The sequence below is a fragment of the Ictidomys tridecemlineatus genome, chromosome 8, assembly GCF_052094955.1.
Source record: "Ictidomys tridecemlineatus isolate mIctTri1 chromosome 8, mIctTri1.hap1, whole genome shotgun sequence".
In the NCBI taxonomy this organism is placed as follows: domain Eukaryota; kingdom Metazoa; phylum Chordata; class Mammalia; order Rodentia; family Sciuridae; genus Ictidomys; species Ictidomys tridecemlineatus.
The window spans coordinates 121,541,620-121,555,736 of NC_135484.1; positions in this window are offsets into that span (position 1 = coordinate 121,541,620).

Consider the following 14,117-nt stretch of genomic DNA (forward strand, 5'->3'; position numbering starts at 1 on the left):
TGAAACTATTTTGTTGTCACAAATAAGAAAAGAAGTTAATAAAATTGAGCTGTTTTAGAGCACTGAAAATTTTACCATATGCAGGACAGTTCTCAACAACAACAACAAAAAAATCAATAGAGTTGTGGGTCAGAATCCCTGTTTTAAATTGCATGCCTTCCATAGATTGATTTTGAATACATGAGAAAATAAGTCAGCAAAATGTAAAAGAAGAAACTGGTGTTTTGAAAGAAGAGTGAGGAAGTTGTGAGCAGACAAGTCCACCTCCAACTTCGAAGAGGAGGCAGAGGGCCCAACTTTCACTATTGAGACAGTTTCATGGCTGACCCAAGCTGAAGACACTGAGGAGTTTCTGTCTCACTTCCCCATGTGTCTGGAATACTCTCTGATTGTAGCTGCCATCAAAAGACCAACAATTGTATTCAGACTCATCCTCAATCTGCAGATCAGAGTCAGGCTGTGTTGGAAAAATCCATCAATGGAACCCTGAGAACTTATCAGAAAACCCAGAGTATCTGTCTTCATCATCATATATCACAGTGCTGAAAGCACTGCCTAGCCGCTGTTGGTACTAGTGCACATAGTAGCTCCCAATATTGTGATATTGGGAAAAAAAGTTAAAAGAGGAAACATCTGATGCTGCTTAAAACTGGCCTATTTTGGAGATTTGGATCTCTCCTGATGTCTGTGAGACTTTGGGACATTAGCATGAGTAATTCTATTTTCTAATCCGTCTTCCTCTCCTTCTCCTTCTTTACTTTTCTTCTTTTTTTGAAAGATGGCTTGCTTATTTGTTTACTGTCTATTTGTTGGTAGTGGAAACTGATCCCATGATTTATCAAAAGCTGAGCATATATTCTACCACTGAGCTATACACCCAGCCCAATAATGGAGCACAGTTCTGTTAAAAGAAAATTCCTTAGACTAATGAAGTGGTTTTTTGTATATTTGTTTGTTTTTGGGATTGAACCTGGGTGCACTCAACCCCTGAACCACATTCATAGCCATATTTATTATTTTTAAAAATTTTATGACAATATCTTACTAAGTTGCTTAGGGCCTAAGTTGCTGAGTCTAACTTTGAAATTGAGATCTGCCTGCCTCAACTCCTCAGCTTCCGGGATTACAGGCATGCACCACAGTTGAATTTTTGTAAACTTTACTTGAGCAATGAACAACAGAGAAAAACAAAGTAAAACTTTTTTTTTTTTTTTTTAAACCTGGAAGCTCCCAGAACCAGTACTGGTTCTGAGAACTCTAGTCAACCACCTGATCAAATAGCACTTAGAGAAAAACAGAGGGAAGCCATAGGAAACAAAGTAATTGGCTACAGCTTTGTTAAGCAGTCAATTGATTACAATTGAAGTAATTAATGGATATAGGGTCTTCCCAACTAACCAAAGCTGTTTCTCATTAAACTCTGTATTGACTTGGCCCACTAGGCCCAGTATATGAGCTCATCCAAACTCAAGTTCTCCCACCAATTTCAACAGTCCTAAGTAATGGCCTCCCATTACTGTTTTTAACAACACAAAAATGTGCATAGAATTTTCCTGTTTAAGTGCTAAGGATTCAGCCTAGGACAAAACTTATCCTTTTTGTTGTTGTTGTTTGTTTGTTTTGTTTTGTGGAGCTGGGGAATAAACAACCTAGGGCCTGATGCTCATGTACTTCACCACTAAGCTGCACCTCCAGCTCCTTACAATTGAGTTTTAAGAATTCTTTCTATAGTCATCTGCCATTGCACTGCTGCCCTGCCTTCTTGATTCCTCTCAATTCCTCGCACCAGCCTGGAACCTAGCTTTTCCCTGGCAGCTGCCATAGCAGGAGCACAGGTAAGCAGCAGCTCCAACTTCTGTTAAACTTGTATGTTTACCAATTACCACAGGATTGGAGCCTCACCTTCAAGATCAGTCAGTGATGGCTGCCCCACAGTGGAGTATAATGACCACTTTGCTATTCAGCTATTTGGGGCTTAAGATTGTGAAAGCACCTTTGAATGTCTTATTTTCTAGGTTGTCAACAAATACTCTTTGTCACATAACTATCCTTTGGGCATTGCAACACACCTAAGATAAGAATTATTTCATCTTAGCCTTTATACTTGCTTAAAATCTCATCTAAAACACTAAGTACCTGTTTGAAACTCCCCCACTGTCCCACCCAGGAGGTCAAAACTGAGAGGGGAGGGAAAAAATCCTTGACAGGATATGGGTTTGAGACAGTGAAAGGTCACTTTTTATGTTGACTTTAGCCTTTTATGAAGATTGTAACTGGTGAGTATAAAGTACAAAAAGTACAGTTAAAACATTTACTCAATATAATTGTTAACCTGTAAACTTATATTTGCTGATAAAATTCTTATACTTCAGGAAAATTGGTACCCCATTTTGAAAATGAGATCCTGTGCCATAAATTCAGCTGAACTAAATATAAACATTAGTTCACAAATTAATAAATTATTATTATTCAACAGAATGAATGAAATAGAAAAACATTTAATCAATAACATTTCTTTTTAAATTATGTAGTCTAATCAAACAAGATTATACAGAAGTTTTGTATTTTTCTTCTTTTATGAGATTATGTATTCTGGTGCTTTTTGAAAAGAAACCCTTTTAAATTCTTCAAATTGACACTTTGTGTCAACCACCAATGGATTAATGATTTTTTCTCCATAACCTCTGAAATTTCTTTATATACTTAACAGAATAGAAACTGGATTGCTTTTATATATATATAAGACTGTTTCCAATTGAAAGGCTACCACAAGTACTTGTGGGTATTTATCTTGTATATGATATTCTTAGAGGTAAAATGCATGAACTTATTTTATAACTCTTGGACTATATATGTGTACATTTGGAGAAGGTACTGGGGATTGAATCCAGAGTGCTTTACCACTGAGATACATACTCAACCCCTTTAATTTTTAATTTTAAGACAGGGTCTCACTAAGTTGTTTAGGAACTTGCTAAGTTACGGAGGCTGGCCACAAACTTGTGATCCTCCTGTCTCAGCTTCCCATGCTGCTGAGATTATAGGCATACACCACTGTACTCAGCTAGGACCTTGTATTTGACATGAAAAAACATGCAATATTAATGTTAACCATATCTTGAAACTTAGCCTGTAAATATTTTTGTATAATTTGCTTTGGTGAGAAACATTTTGGTGTTACATATTGCCATCAAAATTTTCTTCATTTCTATTTAGTAAATCAACTATTTTAGTCTCTACAACTAGCAAAGATTTGTGTAATACTACAGAATACTTCAGAATTTTTACTTTTAAATTTCTCTCCTGTTCTTCTGGAACCCAATCTAACAAAATTAGAGGGAATTACCAAAGAGATTCACTTAAAGGAAAAAGTTGACCTGTTCTGAATCAATAGTTTAACTTGCTAAAGATAGCCAATACTATCTATTATCTTAACCCCCCAAAATTTGCAGAGACTGTCATTTGTGCTTATTTGTGGGATAGTTGAATAAAATTTTAAGTTCTATAACCCTCATGTGAAAAACAAAATAAGCAATTATTGTATTTACCTGCAAGTAATTGACTTGCAGGCAAAGTAGAAACTACCCCACATGTTGTTGTATTTGTAAAGAGATGACATATTTCAATGAAGTGCCTGCCATCCAGTTTCCTGTCAATCATACCTCTCTCTATATATAAAAACAAGCAACACTGAAGTGGATAATTGGCTGCTTTCACACTGAATTGCTGTGCATGGTCTTATCAGAGATAATTGATTCAAGAATCTACATTTTTGAATACTTAGAAACATCAAATTAAAATGGAAACATGAAAATAGTTCTTTCTTTCCTCACCTCAGTTGTTTGTGAAACATGTGGCACACAAGTCTTTTCCCCACTGTTTCTTGTCTTCTAATGCTCTTAATAAAGTCTGTCACAGAGCAAAAATTAATGTTGTTGTTTTTAAGAGGTGTTGTCAATGGCACAATGGCACATACCTGCAATCTCAACAACTCAGGAGGCTGGGGCAGGAGAATTGCAAATTTGAAGGTCAGCCTCAACAATGTAGCTAGCTCTAAGCAACTTAGGGAGATGCTCACTCAAAATTTGAAAAGTAAAAAGGGCCTTGGGTATGCAAGTAAAGTGCTCTAGCACTGCAGTAAACCTCAGCCCCTCTCTTCTAGTTCTTTATAGTTTATAATAAATTATTATCATTTTATGGTAACTATATTAACTTTTTGTTTTGGAATTTTATCAGAGGCCCCCAGAACCATGAACCAGCATTGGGTAGATACTTTAAGTGAAATATGCTAAGAGGTTATGAAAAACCTGTGCTGTTATTAGTTTAACATCTATCCTAAATTTATGTAAGCTTCCAGGTAAATGATCAATCAGGCAAAGTAACAGAATTTCCTAATTTTCCCCCTGGTGCTGGTGATTGAACCAAGGGTATTTTACCATTGAGATACAACCCTAGCCATTTTTATTTATTAATTTTTATAATAAGGTCACACTAAAGTGCCCAGGCTGGCTTCAAACTTCAGATCCTCCTATCTGAGGCTCCTGAGTAGCTGAGATTATAGGCATTAGCCATGACACCCAGCAAAAAGGGTAATAGAATTTCTTTAATTTGATAGGAGCTGAACTGGGGCTGCCATTGGACATCTCAGAGTTGCTGCCTACAGTGTTATAGGTCATCTATAAAAGCAGGGGTTTTTTAATTTGTTTTTTTTTATACCAGGGATTGACCCCAGGGGTGCTTTCCACTGAGCCACATCCCCAACCATTTTTATTTATTTTGTTTGTTTTTGAGGTAAGGCCTTGCTAACTTACTTAGGACCTCACTAAGTTGCTGAGGCTGGCCTCAAAATTTCATTCCTCCTGCCTCAGCCTCTCAAGTGTCTGGAATTACAGGCATGTTCCACTGTGCCTGGCCCAAGCAAATCTTCTTGAAAGGAACACTGACTAGTAGACACCTGAGTTAGAGGAAGGTCCACAGGCCAGCTGAGAGATCAACCATGAGTTTTGCAGGGATAATCATTGGGATGGATAATATACTTGGAATGGACCTGAAAAGTTCTAGGATTGGGATTTCTAGAAAACAGAATCTGTCTTCCATGCTTTAAAAATATACAACCAGCTAGATGTGGGAGCACGTGCCTATAATCCCTGTAATTTGAGAATCTTAAGCAGGAGAGTTGCCAAGTTAGAAGCCACCCTGGCAAACTTAGTGAGTCCATTTTCAAAATTAAAAAAAATAGAAAAAGCTGGAAATGTTGCTTAGTTGTAAAGTACCTATGGGTTCAATCTCCAGTATTAGGAAAAAAGAAAAAAATACATATTTGTATATACATACATAGTATACACACACCCATATACATATATTTATTTCCAGGGATTAGCAATATAGGAATTTAGCTCAGTGACAGAATCCTCACCTCAGTATGCATAAGGCCCTGAATACAATCCTCAGCACTAAAATATATATATATATATATATATATATATATATATATATATATATATATATCTATCTCCAACCTGAGTTGGGTGGCCTACATTTGTAATCCCAATGGATTCTGTGACAGGAGGACCACAAGTTCAAGGCCAGCCTGGACAACACAGAGAGGCCCTGTTTAAATAAATTGAGTTAAATTAAATTTTAAAAATTACTTCCATGGAAAAATTTTTACACTGGACAATCAGAGGGACATACACTGTCAGTCTTAAAAGGGGGGCTAATTACTGTGTCTGGCAGGTTGATGAGGAATAAATTGTTCTCAGAATGTTTTTCAAAAAAATATAGAATTTTCATATACATAGCTCTATTTTATTAGTTTGAATTCTTATATTTCAATATGTGGTAACATTATGGTGTTAATCTATCATCATTGGTTATATATGAGGCAACAATTATTATCCTAGTTTTTCTGGAACAGGCCAGCCTCAAAAACTTAGTAGAGCACTGAGCAAATTAGTTAGACTCTATCTCAAATTAAGAAAAAAATAGAAAGGGCTGGCGATATGGCTTAGTGCTTAAGTATTGAGATTGAATCCTGGGTTCAGTTTGTACTAGGGCTAGGGGGAACAACTCAGCCAGAACAAATGAAAGGGCTGGGGCAACTCCTGTGGGAAATAGACTGACAGGACAGTGATGTCAGGAGGTAGTCAGCTGTCTTTATTGAAGTCCTGAGAATTTCAAAAGCTAAAGGGGATGCTTGGGAGTCTTTGTTAGAGGGCTTATTGTGCATGCAAGAGAGCCTGGGTTTGATTCTCCAGGCATACCAAAAAGAAAACAAAACAAAACAAATCTGAATATTCCCTATTGGGAGAATCAGATTCCTACATTGGTCCCCATAAACCACTTATATGTGCAGGATAGGAAAGCATCAACAATACCAGCTTGCATTCTGAAATTTGGGGAATGTTTTATACTTGGGGGTTCACTTGGTAACTCGTGGAAAATGCCTCCCTAGGTGATGGAATTTAGTCTCCTAAGAAATCACAGAGTAGTTGACAGCAACAACTGGGGCACAGGACTAAACGAAGGAGAAGAGGGTGCAATGAGTAGAGCAGGGCTTCGAGTCTGGGAGGGAAAATTATGCAGAGACTTTGCCTAGAAGCATTCTCTTATAAGTATGACACCTTCTCTTAAGAAAGAGGGTAGAAGGTGGGAGTCCTGGCATGTTCCTGTAATCCTAGCTACTTGGTAGGCTGAGGCAGAACAACTGCCAGTTTGAAGCTACTCTGTGCAACAAACAGAGACCCTGCTTTAACTTTAATATAAAAATAATAAAGTAAAAGACAGGCCACTATTTGCTGTCACACACATATAATCCCATCAAACATGGAGACTGAGGATGGGTAATTACATATTCTAGAGGCTGAAGCAGGATTAAAATTTTAGACTTGCCTCAGCAATTTCATATTCTAGTGTCTGAGGCAGGATTAAAATTTTAGACTTGCCTCAACAACTGAGAGAGACCCTGTATCAAAATATAAAGTGATGGGGATGGGGCTTATTTGTAGAATATTTCTGGTTTAAACCCCAACACACACAACACACACACATACACACACACACACACACACACACACACACAAATTAATTAAAATAATATTTAGAGCATGGTGGCATATGCCTGTAATATCAGTAACCTTTGAAGCTCAGGAAGCTGAAACAGGAATATCTCAAATTAAAGGACAGCCTGAATAATTTAGCAAGACCCTATCTTAAAATAAACAAAAGATCTAGCTTATAATCTAGTGGTAGAGAGAGTATCCTGGCTTCAATACCCAGCACCAACACACATGCACAATTAAAAAAAATAAAAAGAAAAAATAGAAGGTAGGAGTCTAACCAAAATTCCACCTTGTAGATAAACTTAGGCCAAAAAAGTAAAGGCCTAGAAAACCTAGTAACTAAGACTGTTACAATTGCATATTGCTAAATTTATCAAGAAAATTGGGCCACATTAGAATTCATCAGTAATTTATTCATCAAAAATCCTTAGTGAAAGCTTATTATATGCTCATCACTCTCCTAGGTTCTTGGAATACATTCATGAATAAAGCTCACTTAGACCTAAAACCAGAAAAGCTTACATAACAATGGGAAAAGGGTGTTTGCAATATTACTGTATTTTCTTCAAATATGAGAAGCACAGGACCAACTAAACTCTCAAAAAGTTAAAAGAAAAATTAATCATCATTTTTAAACTTGGTGGTGGGGTGTTTTTCTCCCAGGAAAACTGGCACCATGTAGATTTTTTGGTTTTGGTAGGGTTGGGCTAAAATCTAAGACCTTGTACACACATTCTAAGTAGGCAATGTACTGATGTGTTATACCTCCTGAGCCTAAAATTTCTGACTTAATTTTTTGGCAGTACTGGAAATATAACCCAGGACTTTGTGCTTGAAAAGCACACACACTAACCACTAAGTTACAGCACCATCCCCATAGCACCATTTTGAGTGTGAAGCCAAGAAGATCTCTCTCTCTCTCTCTTCTCTTGCTTCTTACTGCATGTGCTGCTTTCTCTGAGTCTTTTTTGTGTTCTTTATGGGTAAACAAAAAATAGAGAAGATTTTTATTGAGAAATATAATATTCAAGAAATTAGTATTATGATTTAAGTAGCTCCCATGCTTAGATACTTGTGAAAAAGTTTTCCTACTTTTTTTTTCACTCTTCTTTCTAAAGTAATTAAGTTGGGAGTGTGGCTTACTATAGCACTATCAGACAGTGCAACATATCAGAATTCAAGGGGCTGGGGTATATTTCAGTGGTACAGTAGGTGCTTAGCATATGAAAGGCCTGTGTTCCATTCCTTGGACCTTCCCTGAGTGTTTTTGATTGCATAACTAATTTAAGGTAACTTACAATAACAATAGGTTTTTTCCATAGGTATTTAAACCTCTCATCTTAAAAGAACAACATTCTCATGGAGTGTGTTGGTACAAATTTGTAATGCCAACTGCTTAGGAAGCTGAAGCAGGAGGGTCAAAAGTTTGAGATCAGACTAAGCAATTGAATGATACCCTGTCTCAAAATAAACAAGAAGAAAAAAAATATAGCCTTTTTAGCAAGTAGTGCTGAGAAAACTGGTTCTTCATATGTAGAAGAGTTAACTACATTCTTATCTTTACCCTGCACAAAAATCAACTCAAAATGGATCAAAAACCTAGAAATGAGAACAAATACTATGGAAATCCTAGAAGAAAACATAGGGTAAATAATACTTCTGCTTACAGGCACAGGCAATGATTTTCTCAATAGGAATCTTAAATCTCAGAAAATAATGCCAAAAGTTACTTAACTGGATGGGATGAAATTTAAAAGCTTCCACAGAGCAAAGGAAACAATTAAGAATGGGAAGAGGGAGCCCATAGAATGAGAGAAAATCTTTGCTAGCTGGTCTTCTGTAAGAGGATTAAAAAGTAGAATATATTTTAAAAAACTAAAAAACAAATAACCCACTTAAATATTAGTAAATATAATAAAAAGACACATATCAAAAGAAGAAACACAAATGGCTAACAAATATATAAAAAAAGCAGTTCATCAGTAACAATTAGGGAAATGCAAATCGAGACCATATTGAGATTGCATCTCAAACCAGTCAGACTAGCAGTCATCAAGAATAAAACTAAGGCCTGCACCCCCATGCAATTGAAACCCAGAGTTCCAGGGCAGAGCCCCCCCCATTCTGGGGTTCCTTATTCAAAAGTTTCTCCACAGCCCAACATCAGGAAACATACAGGCTTGAGGGTAAAACCACCACGAAACTGGAATATCTCTGCTTCTATCAAGAGACAAAAATAAGGACCTGGTAAGACATCACCAAATTCCCTGTGGCCTGGCTGCACCAGGGTTTTCTCTACTAGTCCTAACACGTAACAGGGAGTCTTGCATAAGGTTGCCTATCTCTTGTTTCTTCTACTAACAGTCAACTTCTCATGATTACCCTCTCACTAGTCTTATAATCTAATAACTCCATATTCTCACATCCTATCTCATAAACACCTCAGCAACACCCCAGTCCCTCTTTCTACCATTAAAACTATAAACCATTACACAAACCTATTGACTATATGGTAGAAGATAACAGAAATTTCTGATTATAGTGACAAAACTGTAAATGTAAAAATAGAAGCTGATATGTAGCTGCACAGGTGGGTACATTGAGTGCTGTATTATGGATCTCTCCCCTAAAAGCGAGGTATAGGTAACCTATAGGGATACTATAAGATAATAGGGCAGAAGTTGTAATACCTCAGATCTACATTGCAAGAGAGGAAGACACATAGACATCATTAAAAAACAAGGGAGGAAAGTGCCCCAAACAAACCAAGATACTATAACAATAGAATCCTTAGACAGCTCAATAGGTGAAATATCAGAGAAGGAGTTCAAAATATACATAACTAAAATGATTTGGGATTTAAGAATGTGATCAGATACAGGAAAAAATTGATCACTCCAACAAAGAGATAAGAACAAATTCAGGTGACCATTAATTATACTAACAAAGAGATAAGAGAGCAAATTTAGGTTGCAAGAGATTATTTCAAGAAAAAGATACAGATACTGAAAAAAGAAACAAACAAAAATCCTTGAGATGAAAGAAACAATCAGCCAATTAAAAAACTCAATAGATAGCATCACCAACAGACTAGACTACTTGGAAGACAGAACCTCAGACAATGAAGACAAAACATACAATCTTAAAAATAAAGTTGACCTCACAGTGAAGATGGTAATAAACCACAAACAGAACATCCAAGAATTATGGGATATCATCAAAAGACCAAATTTAAGATTTATTGGAATAGAAGAAAGTTCAGAGATTCAAGCCAAAGGAATGCACACTCTCCTCAATAAACTAATACCAGAAAACTTCCCAAGCAAGAAGAATGAATTGGAAAATCAAACAGAAGAGGCTGATAGGACAACAAATATACAAAATTACAACAGATCTACACCAAGATACATTATAATGAAAAGGCCTAGCATACTGAATAAGGATAAAATTTTAAAGGCTGCAAGAGAGAAAAATTAGATTACCTATAAGGGAAGACCAATTTGGATGGCAGCAGATTTTGCAACCCAGACCCTCAAATCCAGGAGATTCTGGAACAACATATGCCAAGCTCAAAAGATAATGGATGCCAACCAAGAATCTTATATCCACCAAAATTAAGCTTCAAATTTGACAATGACATAAAAATCTTCTAGATAAACAAAAGCTAAATGAATTTACAGCAAGAAAGCATGCATTACAGAACATTCTTGGCAAAATATTCCATAAGGAGGAAATGAAAAATAGCAATGAACATCTGCAAAGGGAAGAACTACAATAAAATAGAAGCCAACCAAAGGAGAAACCAAGTCAGGCTAAATACCAAAAATTTTTAAAAAATGACTGGTAATACAAATCATATCTCAATAATAAGCCTAAATGTTAATGGCTTAAACTCACCAATCAAAAGACATAGGCTGGTAGATTGGATTATAAAAAGACCCAAAAATGTGCTGCCTTCAAGAGACTCATCTCATAGAAAAAGATGTCCACAGACTGAAGGTGAAAGGTCGGGATAAAATATACCATTCACATGGCCTATGTAAGCAAACAGAGGTTTCCATTCTCAGACCAAATAAAGTAGACTTCAAGCCAAAGTTAATCTAAAGGGATAGAGATGGGCATTCCATACTGATTAACGGTACCATACATCAACAAGACATAACAGATATAAATACATAAGCCCCAAATGTGTTCATTAATCAAACTCTTCTCAAGTTCAAGAATCAAATAAATCACAACACAATAATTCTGGATGATTTAATACACCTCTTTCACCAATAGATAGATATACCAAACAAAAGCTAAACAAAGAAACTATAGAGCTCAATAATACAATCAATAACTTATACTTATCTGACATATACAGAGTATATTATTCATCAACAAATTAGTACACTTTCTCCTCATCAGTGTATGGATCCTTCTCTAAAATAGACCATATATTATGTCACAAAGCAAATCTTAGTAAATACAGAAAAGTAAAGATGCTACCCTGCATTCTATTAGACCACAGTGGAATGAAATAAGGAATCAATGATAAAATAAAAAATAAAACTACTAGAACACCTGGAGAATAATAATGCTATTGAATGAGCAATGTGTTGCAAAACATATCAAAGAGGAGATTAAAAAATTCTTAGAAGTAAATGAAAACACCACCGATACAACATATCAAAATCTCTGAGACACTATTAAGGCAGTGCTAAGAGGAAAGTTAATTGCATGGGGTTCATTTCTTCAAAGAAGAAAAAGTCAACAAATAAATGACCTAACATTACATCTCAAAGCTCTCCAAAGAGAAGAACAAATCAACCCCAATAGCAGTAGGAGACAGAAAATAATTAAAATTAGAGCTGAAATGAATAAAATTGAAACAAAAGAAGCAATTGAAACATTGACAAAACAAAAAATTGGTTCTTTGAAAAAACTAAATAAAATTTGATAAACCCTTAGCCATGCTAATGAAGAGAAGGAGAGAGAAAACTCCAATTACTAAAATTCATGATGGAAAGGAAAATATCAAATGGACACCATTAAAATACAGAAGATAATTAGAAATTATTTTGAAAATTTGTACTCCAATAAAATAGAAAATATAGAAAACATTGATAACTTTCTGGAGGCATATGATATGCCTAAACTAAATCAAAATGATATTCACAATTTAAATAGATTAATTTCAAGCATGTAAATAGAGGATTCCATCAGAAGATTACCAAGCAAGACAAGCCCCAGACCAGATGAATACACAACTGAGTTCTACAAGACTTTTAAAGAACAACTAACACCAATACTTCTCAAACTATTTCATGAAATTGGAAAAGAGGGAAGTTCCAAACTCATTCTATGAGGCCAGTATCACCCTGATTTTAAAACCAGACAAAGACACATCAAAGAAAGAAAACTTCAGACAAATATCTCTAATGAATATAGATTCAAAAGTTCTCAATAAAATTCTGGCAAATCAAATAGTGCATCACTATCAAGTAGAATTCATCCCAGGAATGCAAGTTTGGTTCAACATACAGAAATCAACAAATGTATTTCATCACACCAATAGACTCAAAGATAAAAATCATATGATCATCTCAACAGATGCCGAGAAAGCATTTGATAAAACAGAGCATCCCTTCATGTCAAAATCCTTGAGAAACTAGGGATAACAAGAACATACTTCAACCTTGTAAAGGTTATCTATGCTGAGCCACAAGCCACGATCATTCTAAATGGAGAAAAATTGAAAGCATCTCCTCTAAAAACTGGAACAAGACAGGGATGCCCTCTGTCACCACTTATATTTAACAATAGTTCTTGAAACTCTAGCCAGAGCAATCAGACAGATGAAAGAAATTAAAGGGATACAGATAGGAAAAGAAAAACTCAAATTATCAGTATTTGCAGGTGATATGATTCTATACCTAGAAGACCCAAAACATCCCACCAGAAATCTCCTAGAACTAATAAATGAATTCAGAAAAGTAGCTATATATAAAATCAACACTCATAAATCAAAGATATTTCTGTACATCAGTGGCAAATCTGCTGAAATTGAAATACAAAAACCACCCCATTTACCATAACTCAAAAAAATACTTGGGAATAAATTTAAAGAAAGAGGTGAAAGACCTCTGTAATGAAAACTACAACACGCTAAAGAAAGAAATTAGAGAAGACCTTAGAAGATGGAAAGGTCTACCTTCTTCTTGGATAAGCAGAATTAATACTATTAAAATGACCAAACTACCAAAAGCACTTTACAGATTCAATGCAATTTCAATCAATATCCCAATGTCATTCCTTATAGAAATAGAAAAAGCAGTCATAAAATTCATCAGAAAAAAATAAGAGACCCAGAAGAGCCAAAGTAATCCTTATCAAGAATAATGAAGCTGATGTCAATACTATTTCAGACATAAAACTATACTACAGAGCAATAGTATCTAAAACAGTATGGTATTGGCACCAAAATAGACCTATAGACCAAAGGTACAGAATAGAGGACACAGAGTCTTAACCACATAACTTCAATAATCTTATATTAAACAAAGGCGCCAAACATGTACATTGGAGAAAGCTCTTCAACAAATGGTGCTGGGAAACTGGAAATCCACATGTAACAACAACAACAAAAAAAACTCTCTCTCACCTCTTCAAACAGATATGATTCAATCCCCTCACAGGTGTATAGGAATGTGCACAAAAAAAAGTTCTTCTAGAAAATATAGCAACAGTACATAATTTCACAAGCAACTTCCCTATGTTTTAGACCTAAATTAACCTCTGAGCCACAAAAATTACATTAATATTTTTTGACCTATTTTAATAACAGTTTAACTTTGCTGTTTTTTGGGGGGATACCAGGGATTAAACTCAGGGACACTTGGCCACTGAGCCACATCCCCAGCCCTATTTTGTATTTTATTTAGAGAGGGTCTCACTGAGTTGCTTGGGGCCTCACTTTTGCTGGGGCTTGCTTTGATTTGCAATCCTCCTGCCTCAACCTCCTGAGCCACTGGGATTCCAGAGGTGGGCTACCATGCCCTGCAAGCTTGCATT